The sequence below is a fragment of the Carassius gibelio genome, chromosome B7 (genome assembly GCF_023724105.1).
Source record: "Carassius gibelio isolate Cgi1373 ecotype wild population from Czech Republic chromosome B7, carGib1.2-hapl.c, whole genome shotgun sequence".
NCBI classification, from domain to species: Eukaryota; Metazoa; Chordata; class Actinopteri; order Cypriniformes; family Cyprinidae; genus Carassius; species Carassius gibelio.
In genome coordinates this window covers 4,844,764-4,856,773 of record NC_068402.1, presented here as the reverse complement: position 1 = coordinate 4,856,773, position 12,010 = coordinate 4,844,764, and the positions used below count along the sequence as shown (strand labels likewise).

Below are 12,010 nucleotides of genomic sequence, written 5' to 3'. Positions count from 1 at the left end.
TAATTTCGGTGGAAACGCGGCATATGCTTGCAGTCCTGTAGACAGGAACTGCTTCAGAGAGCCCCACATTTAAATGACTGGATTGAAGGATCCAAAAACGCCTGGAGAACTGGAGTACCACAAATGGCTCCTGAGTGAAAACCGTGCAATCCAGTGTCTCAAAAATACTTGTATATATGTATTATAGTTCCTTTTTCAAGATTGAGGCATTAGATTCTTTCGATCATGAGTTTTCAGATTTTTTCTAAATAAAAACCAGTACAATTTCTTCCCGTTTTTAATTTTTTTGTCTATTTTAATTCTATTTACTAACTCATTACACTAAATAATGTACAATAACTGTAATTTCCTGAAAGCCTATTTTTTTCTGAAAAAAATGACACCTTACACTTGAAGATACCACATTATGTTATAATTTTATACTCAATAAACCAAAATGAGTGAAAACGGCCAATTTTAGCCTTAGGTTCTAAAGGGTTAAGAGTTCTTGTGCAGAATGTATTTAACATAGTTCAGATAATGATTAAAGGGTCACAGAGAGGTAAGGATTAAAGGGTCACAAAATCCCCCTTACTTGAGCACCAGTCGTTCACACCTTAAAAACAAAAGAAATGGGCATACAAAGCTGTGAAAAGTAGGAGGGTAAAGGGTGGGATGAGGGGAGGAGTTAAAGCACAAAAACACAACAGACCTACACTCACACTCACTACACTCACAAAAAAACAAAAACCAAAAAAAAAACACCACAAGTGTTGGGAAACACCACATTTACATTTTTTTATGTTTTTGTAAATATATGCAAATACGTTCAAATTGAATAAACAGTTATTACAAGGCATGTAGTCTGTAATAGTGTTGTCACGGTACCATAATTTCAGTATTCAGTACCGATACAATTGAAAATCCAAGGTTCTCGATATCAATTTCAGTACAAAAGCAAAACACAAAAATATGCTAATAAAAAAAAAAAATAACTTTTTAGCACTAAAAATAAAACCAATGCCATTCTTTACGCTTATTTACAATTGTGTTTATAGTTTTTCTACAAGTTATATAATTATGAAAAACAGTAAACAAGTTTCACCCAAATTTAATTTGTCTTAATTTATGAAATGTAAACATTTTATTTTTGGTAAATAAAGGGGATTTGCTATTAAAATTAAAACATGTAAGAAATATTGTGATTTATTTCTTTATAAAAAAATTTTCAACAGTAGTAGCAGTATCACATACATTTTACTAAATAATAGTAATATTTCTTAGTAATGTAATATTAAGGCCTAATGAATGCATATTTGTCATTTTAACTGAACTTAAGACCGGTGGTGATGCTTAAGATATTTTTGGTCATTTTGGTCAGTTTCTGTAAAAAAACACAAAAAAAAAAGTAATAGATCATATTAATTATTATTAAAAGATAATACTACTACTAATTCTACTATCATACTAATGTATATACAATGCACTATGAATTGATGAGCTGCTGGGTTCATGAATATTAATCACGTTCTCTGCATTGATTTGCTGAAATCAAAACAGGGACGGTACAAGATCAGCACCAGCCAATGAAATTGCCATTTGCACATTAGCTCCGCCCACTACCAGAGAAACCGGTATGTCTTCTGCTTGTTCGAAAATGAATATGAATAATTCTAAATGAACTCCATTATTTTGACAGGAGAAGACAAAGAATAGTTTACATACAGCGAGTCGATTCAGCGTGGTAAGACTCTCTCTCTCTTTGCATGTGTGAGAAACAGCGCTATCAGTAAAGCGACGGTGAGTCGTGCGCCTTCACAAAGAGTTTACAGAGCATCAAATACAGGTGTGTATTTGGACGCTGTGCGTCCATTGAGATTAACTGATAAGTTCAGATCGCTTGATGGAGAGAGAACTCTGAAGCTCAAGATGCTGAAATTAATGCGTCATGCGCTTCAGTCTATGAAGTAAACAAACCCGCACGTCTCTGCCATTCATTAATTCACACAGAGACGCGCAGAACACATTCATATTTCAATCAACTTTTGCGGCTAAACATTTACAGATACTGGTCCATATGGAGATTTGATTTGATTAATTTATGCTACCTTTGACAAATTCCATGACTGTCCATATTAAAATGCAAGTTTCATTTTCATGACTTTGAGATTCCATCCTCGTTTTCTGCTTCGCGGAAATCATAGCGCTGAACCGGGTTTGAATGGGACCTCGGTACTACCGGTACTTAAAGTAACCTGGTACCGTCACTTAAAAAAAATTTAGTACCAACTTGGTACCAAAATACCGGGTCTTTTGACAACACTAGTCTGTAAATATTGCAATAAAGTCCATGATATTGACATATTGAAGAATTGGAATTTTTTTTTTTACATTTTAAAGCTTAATCTAATGCATGTTGAGAATTCAAAATTAAGAGCTCCATCCTATGTTCTTAAAGAGCCAGTAAGATGAAAATTCTAAGCTTCCTATCACTGTTTATAAGCCCTGTACATTAGGTTTAAATCCATCCAAGGTTAAAAAACATTGTCATTTTGTCAAAATATCATTTTAAAATTACCTCAATTCTCAGAGATCCCCAAACGGTTCGCGCGAAGCTATTCAAAAGATTCAGTTTCCTTAAAGGGGGGGTGGGGGTGAACTGCTCGTTTTCACTCAATATCCTGTTAATCTTGAGTACCTATAGAGTAGTACTGAATCCTTCATAACTCCAAAAAATCTTTATTTTTATAATATTTATAAGAGAAAGATAGTCTGTACCGATTTTTCCCGGAAAAAAACAAGTGGCTGGAGGTGGGATGTGTGGGCGGAGCTAAAGAATCAAGAGCGCCAGTAGGCTTTCGCGTTGAGAGCGTTTGGAAGCTGCCTGTGACACAGATCCAGAGGCTGAAATTTAACAAGAGCAGTATCAGCAAAGGCGTCTCCATGTGGTATGTACTGAAACTGTATATATTTGCTTAGCGGTTTTGGAAAATGACTAAGTTCCACTTTATGTCGTCTTTTTTTTTTTTTTTTTTAAGCTGTACATGTGTAAAGTGCAGTTTGATGACAACATCGCATGTTGTTTACTTGATGTGCTTACTCGCTGATACCTAAGTTAAGAACAACAAGATATTTGAAGCAGTTTTACTCACCGCATTTGGTTCCAACACACGATCGTGACCCTTTTTCATTGGGACTGCATTATCCTTAAGAAATAAACGATGTGCAAATACGTCATCAAACTGGGCCTTGTTTGTAAAACAAGCATCTTCGAAATGCAGGGAACAAACAAAAACACTTGCACAACTCACAAAACAAAGTTTTTTTTTTTAAAGTGAATCTAAGGCAAGGCTGCACATCTGGCGCATCTTTTGTAGTCTTTACGATGGGGTAGTGGAAAAGCACAGACCAACTGCATGCATCAACTCTTCTGAGCAGACAGATGAGAGAGAGAGAGAGAGAGAGAGAGAGAGAGAGAGAGAGAGAGAGAGAGAGAGAGAGAGAGAGAGAGGAGGCAAGTAACATGAAAAATTTAGCGACACATGTAAAAAACCATGAGAGAGAAACAGGAGAGTGAGATGGAGAAAGTTAGGAAAAAGACAAGTGAGATGGAGAAAGTTACAGAAGATTTAGAAAGATCTAACAAATCACGCTCTCCAAAAAAAGAAAAGTTGACAGTAAAAATAGAGCTTTTAATCTGGAATGGACAGACTCATTTCAGTTTATACTTCCCACTTGGAGCACCTAAATCAGTGCGTCTCATGTGTTCAGAAACCGTGGCAATTATTAAAAATGCCAATGTGAAATTCCATAAGACAAAACAAAAGTTAAGAAACATAACCACTTAAATCTGAAGTGAGCTCTCAAATAATAAGTAGTCTCAGAGCCCAATATGGCCAGTCAACCAAGATCCTGAGCCACACATTGACTGCCCAACAACTTGCTCATGAGTGTTCCCCTCAAGAGTTGCTTGGACTTTGGGTCAACGCAAAACCCATATACTGATGGAGGGGTTGTCAAAGAATCCATGAGTGCAGTAGCCAAAACAATACTTGAGGGAAACAAATACAAAAGCTTTGTGATTAAATAAAGCAAATACCCATGTAAGGATCATCTACCACAAAGATAAGGGAAATATTAACTCTGTGCTAACACAAAGCAAATTAAAATAAATAATTGTATATTATTCCTATGACAATAATAGCCATACATTGTAAAATTATTGCACTGGAAAAAAAAGTTAGTATTTTCACAGGTAAATAATCTTGTAACGCTACAGTAGGAAAATTACAATACTTTTGTCCTAATTTCCAAATATGCAAGCAGAGCCTGAAACTATAACTTTGACACATCACATTAATTTGCATATTTATGACGTCAGGTTTGCGTTCAGCACCTCAGATCTGTTCTAGTCTCTGATCTGTCACATACTGTTTCACGAAGGATTCATTCAATCAGAATGCAGTTTATTGAATGATATCAGTCAGTGCCTCATAGTCAGCAAGAAACTAACGGTGAACTCTCCTATACCGCGCTAATCTCTCCTTTGCCTTTATTACTGGTCTTATGTGAGCGAGTTAATGACTAGAAAGTAAATTGTTTATATCCAGTGAATGCAGCTTTGTGGTCTTTGAGTTACAAGCTTGTTTACTTGTCATTGGGGCAATCCACGCCAAAGTTTGTCTGTCAGTCCTTACCTAATACTCCAAAACAATTTGAACCTTCGAGCTTGATGCTGCGTCTACACTTGTCTAATGATGTTAGATGACCTGAATGCAGAGAATCAAGTTCAAGGAGCACACCCTAGACGTAGTTTGTCAGCCAACCTACTTTTAAAGATTTTGAATTGCAGTACGCTGGGCTGCCTAGAGCTAATGTCCTCCTGCCACAGTCAACCCATCAACCACATGGGTCATATGACATTCAACAGTATGATTACGACATAGATCTTTTTATGGCCCATCCGAGTACATCTAGTAGTCATCATGATCAAAGAGAAGAGTTTGTTGGTTCACCTGATTCTTTAGAATAATCAAGCTCGACATTGGACCCCTGGTACCTTACCACAGATTATTGGAGTAAGAGAGAAGAACACAACTGTCACATTCATCATCACTCCCTGATGTCCAAAGTGCAGTGGGGTTAATACTTGGGGCTGAAGTGTAGGATCTGACCTTAGACTTGGTTAATAAGCATCTCCTGCATGCTTTTCTGGATCTCGAAGTCGGCTCCTCCTCATGCAAATTTCTTTGTTCCAGATAATGTAGCTGCTCTGATTTACTCTGTTAGTGTTGCTACTCAGAGTTACTCAGGACACAAGACAGCCAACAACAGGAAAGAGAGATTCTTTTACCTCCTCACGACCTCCTCCTTGCTACAGTTTTGCTCTTTAGATACATTCCTTATGATTCCTTATGACATTAGGGGATGAAGGAGATGTTGAATTGCACTGTGGATCTCATGTGGCTCAACTTTTGTCTAAACTCCCTCCAGAACAAGGAGCATCCTTCCGCAGACACGTGAGTTATGAACCAGGTGGAGTATAAACTCTCCTTGACTTAACAAAATGGCTGAAGTTCAAGTCTTGGTTCCAAGATCCAGAGAGCTTTGGTGGCCCCAGAAAGATATAGCCCATTCCTGAGTGGATCAATGGGAGACTAAAGCCAAGACTAGACAGACAACAAGCCTCCATGGCTCAAATGAACCATTTTCCTAAATTTCACAAGCGTCTAGTTAAGATCTCTGCCTTCTGTCCATATTGTGACAATAAAGAACACTACCCGAATCAGTGCCCCACATTCCAATCCCTAACCAAATTTCAAGTGATTGGATTAAGAATAATAACAGATGCTGAAAGTGTGGACGCAACAATCGAGCTCTTGTGCACTCTTAAGAAACTCTGCCATTTGTGTAATGGAAAACACCTCCAGATTCTCCATTAAGTAAACAATTAAGCCAGTAAATTAAGGGACCCGTTTAGTTAGTTAAACTAGCAAAAGGCTATGCCTAGATCGCCCTCAAGGGTTTAGTAGCGTATTTCTGAAAGTGGTCAGAGTCATTCTATAGCATTAAGGGGCAGAGCCTAGATACTTACACTGTGCTTGATGATTGTTTTGAATAAACTACGCTATTACCAATGGCAGCCAGAAAGCTGGGACTCACAAACCAGGCAAAGGACTTAGTCTTGTGAACTATGAGGCAAGACATTACTAGGCTTCATGGTGCCTCAGGGTCTTTTCAGATTTTAACTCCATCTCAGCCAGGCAGGTGCTACAACACAATGGGAGCCTTCACTTCAGAACAACTGAGCTTGACTGAACATACTTACCCTGTTGCAGAGCTTCAGTGACATTACCGACTCCTACCGACAGAGGCTTACCATAACAGCCTGTACACAAAGCCTGTCCCCTGTTACTGATCGGAGTGGATCATCCTCACCTTATCACTCCTATCGAACCAGTATGACTTGGTCCACCTGGAGGTCCGTCAGCAGTCAGGAAATGACCAGGTTGGTCTTTACAAGGTCCAGCAACAGTCTTGAGAGACTCTGGCAAGCAGACGTGATTCCTGACAGATCAGAGAAATCTATTACTCTGTCTAAGCAGGACAAAGAAGCCCTTAACTTGCTCCAGTCAAACACTGTCCGAGTAATGATAGATGGCGTGTGTCGCTATGCCACTCCTCTCTTGCGTAAGAAGAATATGCTCAGTCTTCAAGCTCCCATGGAGGGAGTGCTTTGTAACCTTAAAAGAGAAAAACCTGGAGAAAGACCCAATCAAAGCGGCCGCCTACCAACAGGAGATGAAGAAATTTGAGACCTTGGGTTATGTCGTCAAACTCCTACCTGAAACATTTCATTTACACAGCGAGTCATGGTTCATCCCTCACCACCTTGTGCAGCACAATGGTAAAAACAGAGTGGTTTTTAATTGTTCGTTTAACTTTGAAGGCCATAACCTGAATGACTATTCACTGCCAGGACCAGCCTTCCTACGCTTTCGTGAACACCCAGTGGCAATAAGCGGCAACATTAAAGGGATGTTCCACAACTCTGTTACCATTTTGCCAGCGGTGGTTATGAACTTCACCAGTGGGCAAGTAATGACCCAAATATGCTAGACCACCTATAGAAAGCAAGATCTACCAGTACAGAATTGTGGCTCTCTCTAGATCGTACCAATTTGCAAGAATCAGCACTAGGTTTAAGGTGGCACTACAAATCAGATGTCCTTTGGTATAATACCCGTCCTGTCAAGCCTGGACCAATGTACCCTTCGACACATTTACAGAGTATTGCAACTCAAGTTAGTTCAGAGATATGGGACAAGCAACAAGACTGGGATGACCCAAATCTATCTGCTGAACTTTTGAGATCCTGTAGCGAATGGGAAGCAGAACTGCCTACGTTGGCAAGTATCTTCACTACTCTGCTGTGTCACAACCTCAGGTATCGATCATTCTCACAACACCAAACAGAGTCACATCTTTTGCAACGCATTTAAGTGAGTGTATGGATCTGTTGCCTATTTTACATATGGAGGATGACAATGGTCTTTTTCAGTTAGGCTTTTTACTAACAAGGTCGCCTCAAACTGATGTCTGACCATTCCCCAACTAGAGCTGTGTGCTGCCCTGAATGGTGCCCAAATAGCCAAACTCTTACATACTGAGCTCTCCCTTCAATTCGATACAGTGACACAATGGACAGATCCTACTACCATTTTAGCCTGGCTCAAGTCTGAATCATACAGATTCAAGGTGTTTGTTGGTACCAGGATAGCTGAAATTCAAGAGCTGACCGCTGAATGTACCTGGCGATATGTAGATTCAAGTAGTAATCCTGCTCATGACCAAACCAGAGGTAAAACTCTTTCCAAACTTTCAATGCCCAATAGATGTAGCCAAGGACCATCATTCCTACTTGAGTTTGAATCAGCATAGCCTATCAACCCCCTCATACAGCCACCGGAAATCCAGACAGAAGAGCGTTTATTAATCTTCTGTGGGCATATGAGAGAAGTTGCTGTAACTGATATTACTGATTTACCACAAACAGTACTTGGAACTAGGGGTGTGCACTAGGGCTGAACGATATGGACAAAATTTCATATCTCGATTTTCATGCCTGATATCTCGTTATCGATACTATATGACTACGTGTTCTTTTGCTAAGCACGACCAGCACAACACGTCACTCTTGTTTGCATCGTCTTTTCTGAATCCTAAATACTTCCAAATTATGGAAGATGATTTATGTTTTGGCACCAAGTCAGATTCTGCACTACCACCGGCCGCATTATCTCCCGCACTCATTTCTTTCTTTCTAATTTATCCGCTGTCTCTGTACAGCGTGCATAGACGTTGGAACGGGGGGGCTGGGGGCAGAGACAGGCACGCTCAGAGGCAGAGCTGTCATATATCACAACTTTTACGTGTTTTCAACCACATAAGTACTAAAAAACAATACATTTAGAGTTTGTAAAATACACACTGATGTCTATGGAAGAGGTAATAATCCCTTTCCATTATAATTCGACACGTTTTATTCATATCAGATACACATCGTGTAAGTAACTTCAGTGTTTACATATTCTATTCCCAGTTCACCAGCCACTTACTTTTAAGTATCTCGGGAGAAGTGGATGAATTCACGTGTTGTAAACATAGAGGTAGTAAATCCTACAGATCCGAATCTCTGAACTGCATAGTGGGAAGCTATCCGTAAACAACAACATCTGTGCAAATTCATAAAATGGCAGATCTCCCACCAGCTAGACTACTCAAACCTCCATTTTATAGTACAGGCATGGAGTGTTTTGGATCATTTCAAGTCAAGATTGGCAGAGGATGTAAAAAATAATTTTCAATTGGTCTCACAACTCAAAGTATTCACCTAGATCTCCTTACATCCATTTATATGGATTCTTTTCTAATGGCCTCGAGGAGATTTGTAGCCCGTCGTGGCACACCTGCTGAGCTGTATTTAGACCATGGCACTAACTTCCATGGAGAACAAAGAGTTGCAAGAAGCCATTGTGACACTCACTTTCCAGATGCAAAGCTAAACAGAAAATTGCATTCCACTTAAATCCACCTGTAGCCCCACACTTTGGGGGTGCTTGGGAAAGAGAAATTAATTCTGTCAAGACTGCCCTTCGCATCACAGTTAGCTCCCAATTCGTAACAGAGTAAGTACTCCAAACAGTGTTCATCGCAGTGGAGGGAATACTTAACAGCAATTACCATTTCCAGTAATGTAGCTAACCTCGACCCTGTCACACCAAATTATCTGCTCATGGTGCGGCCAGAGAGCTCACTACCATTTGTAGTTTATCCTGCTACAGAACTTATGGACAGACAGAGATGGAGGTAGTGTCAATTTCTAGCCGATCAGTTCTGGTTAAGTTTCATCCATCACTACCACTACACAGACACCAGTGAACTCTCTACTGGAACTATTGTAATGTTCATCGATCCACAACTACCACGAGCATTATGGTTTAGTAGACAAAATTGTAAAGACATTCCCAGGTTCTGATGGCCATATCAGAGCTGCAGAGATTCAAGTTAACGAAAATATCTACCTCGTCTGATCCGCCTTCCTGCATTCACAGATCTAGAGGAGCCTTAGCCCCCTCAGACTGACTAGTGTTCTAGAGTGCAAATATATACACACACACACATAAATAATATGTGATGGAGTTTCTGACATGGCTTTCATATCTAATGCTAAGAGTAACCTTACGACGCCATCTTGTGGACAATTGTGTACTGCAACAAATGTAACCTGTATTATTGCTTGAGTGAATGTTATTTAATCAGCTGTATTTCTAATAATTCTTTGATCTTTTCAGACCACTCACTGTTACAACTCAACCTAAATCAACAGTAAACTCCTAACTTTGGTTCAGTCTTATGTGTTCTTACCAACACAACAGTGCAGATACAAAATGACCTATTCCAGCACAAATACAGTCCTTACCTAATTCTCCAAAATCTATTGTATACAACTGAATGCCCCAAAAAGCTCTTCACATTTTTCTGTTGTGATACTTAAAATGTATTTATATTTGTTTTAATATCCAGGAGTCATTCGCACTTTATTCCTTAAATCCAGAATTATTAGCGACATTGTCTGATAAAATCAACATACCTCTACACTTACTATACTTTTGTTCAATATTTACATTCTATTAAAATGTTAAAAAAATTACTTTGTTTTATAGGCATAGACAATGTTTTGCATTCGTGCTTTCAGAATTCTACAAACACTTTATACACAGAAAATTCAACACAGACTAGTTTTAACACTACAAAATTTTACTATTTTTAACCAAAAGATCAGGGGAGAGCGCGAACGCAGTCCCCCACTACCAGAAATTATGCAGTCGAGATTCCCACATTTGGGGAATTCGCAGGGGTCAGCACAACCGGAGTGCAATGGCTGAGCCTCGCCCTGGGTGAACCACCTTCTTGATCATGGTATCTCCCCTGCCAGGTAAGTATGAATTCTACACCGACCCTGAAGGGGGAGCACTTAAGGGAACATTATTCTCAGTGACGATGAGACACTACTTTACTACAATCTATCAAACAAACAAATACGGCAGAATATTTTCACCTGTTCTTAGAAGGTTTCACCACAAATCTAACTATTAACAGCATATCATGATACTTCTACAGAGAAAACATTCCCATGATGCAACAGTAGAGTAAATCAGCACATAAAATTCTCCTCAGAACATAGAAACCCAACCTTAAAGACCACAGACAATTAGCTAATCTTCTCTGAATGCTGAAAAACAGTTGTAAAGCAGAGATTCTCTGCTTTTCGGAGAGCTTGTGTCATATTTTGATATTCAGCGGCTCCTATTGTACGTGATTACGTCATCACATTTTGACAACGTTGATTCGTCAGAAGAAACCAATGCATTTCTTTGCTTTGAGCCAAACAGGAACGATTGTTGATGCTAAATCCCACCCCCAATGCCCAGATTGGTTCAAACTGTCCCATATTCAACCAATAAACACAGATTTTGGTCTTCTGAACCGCCATTTAGGATTTTTAGCATGGTAAATTTGAACAAATGCAAAGTGAAAGTAAAATCTGTCATGTGTGCATGAAAACTAACACAAAATACATTTGCATAAGATAACGCTCCAAAAAAAGCCCAGAAAAACACACAACTGAGTACTTTAACATAAAACACAGGGTTTCCCCAACCATTATATAAGGGGGGGCGGGCGCCCCCCTAACGGCTTGGCCCGCCCCCCTTGAAGGTCAAGTAAACTGGATTAGATTTTCTTTATAGCGCCAGATTACTCACACAAAAACACTTGCGTCACATACAGATGAGCACTAGAGGATGGATAGCACGCGGCGGGAAATGTCGTGTCAAACAGATGAAAACCAGACAACAATATTTCTGTTTTTTAAATGCTCACAGGGAACTGAAGATGGCAACACTCGTTGTACTGCGAGTAGCAGCCGGAGTAGCTCTCCTTCTCAAAGTTTAAGTGCTGAGCATCCTGCCCCTGACAAGCATCAAAAGTCCACTCATCACCGGATGACAGGTTTAGACCCAGAATGGCTGTTTATCCTGAAACGTTGTATTTAATTTGGCATTTATGTAATCATGCATACATTGCTAACAAGTCTTCACTAGCGATCATGCTTGTGGTTGCCAGATGAGAAGAGCTCTAAGCCCCAAAACAGAGATGGCGGAAAAAGCGCTGATGATGATGATATGAAAACAGCCTATGAGTTTAGCGATCTCTCCACAACGATATTCTGCTTACATGAAAGTGTCATATAGACAATCCAAAACCATTTGTTACCGTTTACCGTTTGTGTTACAAAATGGGTCATGATCAAACTTTCACTGAGGTTCAATAATGGATCTGTTGTGTTTGAGAAATAAATGCACTTTTCCTCCCTTTGACAATAAAATGAGGAAAAAATAACATATATTGAAATAGCTGGAAATTATATTAAGAGTTTCTAAAAGTTGTTGTTTTTTTTTACCAGTTT

The 12,010-nt window shown here is 39.3% G+C and overlaps 1 non-coding gene across 1 annotated transcript; it reads right to left on the bottom strand.

Annotated features, from left to right (window-relative positions):
• Window positions 1-10,321: 10,321 nt before the first annotated feature.
• LOC127962778 (U1 spliceosomal RNA) lies at window positions 10,322-10,485 on the bottom strand. The gene has a single exon (XR_008154647.1). It is a non-coding gene; the product is annotated as a U1 spliceosomal RNA (small nuclear RNA).
• Window positions 10,486-12,010: the final 1,525 nt, after the last annotated feature.